The sequence below is a fragment of the Tupaia chinensis genome, unplaced genomic scaffold, assembly GCF_000334495.1.
Source record: "Tupaia chinensis unplaced genomic scaffold, TupChi_1.0 Scaffold000355_1, whole genome shotgun sequence".
In the NCBI taxonomy this organism is placed as follows: Eukaryota; Metazoa; Chordata; class Mammalia; order Scandentia; family Tupaiidae; genus Tupaia; species Tupaia belangeri.
The window spans coordinates 6,961,950-6,965,034 of record NW_006159850.1 but is presented as its reverse complement, the minus strand read 5'-3'; positions in this window follow the sequence as shown (position 1 = coordinate 6,965,034).

Below are 3,085 nucleotides of genomic sequence, written 5' to 3'. Positions count from 1 at the left end.
CTTTCCCTCTACTCTTGTCTCTCGCTCCCACCTCAGCCCGTTTACCCCCCTTGCCACTGGGCTGGGGGCCATCCTTCGTTAGGGGACGTATCTTGTAAGACGTTTTACTTTCACTCAGTGTGTACCACCTGTCTGTGAAATCAGGGACGTCGGAGTGCTTGATCACTTCATAATTTGAACTTTATGCAATATTAAATTTCTAATCAATTTAATATAGAATACTTCATTTTTAATTGTTTTCTAGAGCTTTTCTTTTCCTCTTAGGCTATGGCTATAAGAAGCAGCATTTTGTCTTAATGATGAATAAATGAATATATCCTTTGGTTGTAAATTTGAGGACAGAAATCCCTTCTAGAAACTTCCTACATGGAATGTTAGTATGCTCTTAACATGCATAGGAGACATGACCGCGTTTTGCCACCCATGGATGTAGAGCAGGGTGACCTCGCTGCTGTTTTTCCTTACACCTACTGGAAGTCGGTGTAGTCTTAAGAAAGTTGCTAAAAGGCCACGCCCATGGCGTTCTGTCCGAGAGAATGCGCAGTTTTTACCTTCAGTACCAGAGGTCTAGGCCAGGCATGCCACACACTCAAGTAATGTGGACTCGCTGTCTCGGAGCCAGGCGTAGAGTGTTAGCGGTGTATAGTCAGCAGCCTGCACATTTCCCCAACCATACTTGGACTGTCTTAGTCAGAGCAAGCTATGTGGCCACTGCACAGAAAGAAAACTTTCTTTTCACACTCCAATAGTACTTTCAGAGGAAACACACTGCAGAAACACTGAATTCGCCTTGTTGAGATATCCCGAACAGCACGTCATGTTCAGAAGCTGCACTTGGGGGGCATTAAAGTGGTGACTGACATCCTGCTGAGGCTGTGAGGGTCAGCGGTTCTCTTCTTTCAGTCTCTGAAGTATAAAATTCTTCCCAGTCCATCCCAGGCCTCTCCAAGGAGACAGTTTATCATGTAGGAGTGAGTGAGTTCCTGTTGCAGTGTTCTTAGTGCCTGCATGACTTGATAAATTCAGTTGATTGAAGTATTGCTTTTTTTTTTTTTAATGCAGTTCATTGACACTGTAGCTGCAGAAATTAGATAATGTTTTATAAAACAAAATTGCCACATAATATGGGATGCAATAACCAACAAAAGCTACTAAGTGCCAAACTGTTATTTTACTATATAATATGTATAAAAATACTGTGTTGAAGTATAGGGATATATTAATTTTATTATGTCCTAAAGTCATGACTTTTTTGTAAACTATTATTTCAGTGTTATGAAATAAATTTTAACTCATTTCATGCAGGTTTGTGTTTTAACATTCCACTTATGCCTTGAAACATCATTTCTTGATAAAATTTTGATAACTTCTTTCTCTATAAGGCACTTTTACCAGGTTTATGTTGGAATTGGTGGCTAAGGACAGTTCCTAAAATTTTAAATACAAATATCTGTGGGGGAAGTGCAATTTATTTTTATTATCCCACCAACAGAAGGAAAATTGACTCAGGTTAGAGCAAATATTTAAAGATCTTTCCTAGGTTATTGCCTGAATTAGGTTGGTTTGTTTGTTTCTTTAAGACATCCAAATATAGATTTTTTAAAAAGATGTGTTTCATTTAAAATGAAGTGTTTCTGTTTTTGTTTTTGATAGTGCGTGCATCCTGTGAGAAGAAAGCGAGAGAGGAGTGGGTGTGTGTGCACGTGCGTGTGTGTGCACATGCATGTGTGTGTGACTTGACAAATCTGTTTGCATGTGTTTACTTTGGGAATTGTAGTTCTAACTACGTATATTACTGTCTCCTGGTGCTTCAGAAGAATTCTCGAGCCTGTTGACCTTCGGTTTATACTACTGTGTTAAACTCACGTTGAGTGTAAATACTGAAACATTTGTAGTTTGTAGTAAGTTGTACTTGGTGTCTGCATTTCTCTCCCTTAGCAAGATTAAAGACAGTCTTTACCAACTGGCAGTTGGTATACTATAACAATCGGCCTGAGACATTTCTACATTCACGGTTTAGCTTAGTTTTTCATCGCTATGAGGACTTAACGGGCTTTTCAAACTGTGGAATGACCAAAAGGGAGTCTGCAGGGCTGTCGGACGGGATGTTGTCTGTATCAAGGTGTCCTGTTACATTGCACTACCACTTGAATGATGGCAGTTCGGAAGTGTCGTTTTCATCGTTTGTGAGGGGAGGTCCCTGGGTGGCATCTGGGAAGGACCTTCGTGTGTGCATAGTAAGGGGTAGCTGTCTTCACCGTGGTACCCAGTGCTGTGGGTAGTACGTTTCCAGAGAAATGGCTGGTGACCTTGGTCCATCAGGGTTCCATTTGGTACATTCCTACTTCAGGGTACCAAAGCAGGGGTCCCCAAAAAAGTTTTCCAAGGTGTGCTAAAGCAGTATTAGCTTCCAGAATATTGGCTTTCTTCATTAAAGAGCCACGTGCACCCTGGGCCTGCCACTGAGAGGAGAGAGGGGATCAGGTGCAGCAACGCCTTCTCTGGGAGAATCTACAGACTTTTACTGGGCACCTGCCGGGTCATGCGTGTGTGCTGGGAGCTCCGCGATGAGGCAGGTACCGTGCTGCTCTCCCTCTCCAGGCGATAAATTCCTTGTGGGATGGGGCGAGGATGTTGTCTTTGTCCTCTGCTTATCTCAGTAGATGTCGGTAAATGTTTGACGAGTGAACACAGCATCTTCGTAATCAGCGTAATCCTCACTGGATTGAAAAGTGCTCTCCGGGAGCGGCCAGTTTTGCTGGACTTTCAGTGAGAAGCTTTGTCCACGGGTGGGTTGGCCTCAGGGGAGGGGTAGAGACTAGTGCAGCCTCACCAACACAAGTGCCTGACACGTACTGCCCCAGCCTGTCTCCGTGTGTCGCGTGGGAGTTTCGAGGCCCTCTGCTCAGCACACGAGATGACGCTGAGCACATTTAACGGGGAGAGTTTTTATTTATTGCTTTTTCTGTGGGGCTCACAATCTTCTAGGGCGTATGATTTTGCACCTGACCTCTCTGGCATGAGTGAGGTGCTCTCCCGTTGTACGGAGAGCTATCTGGGGAGCCCAGTGAGGGCGGCTCCGTTT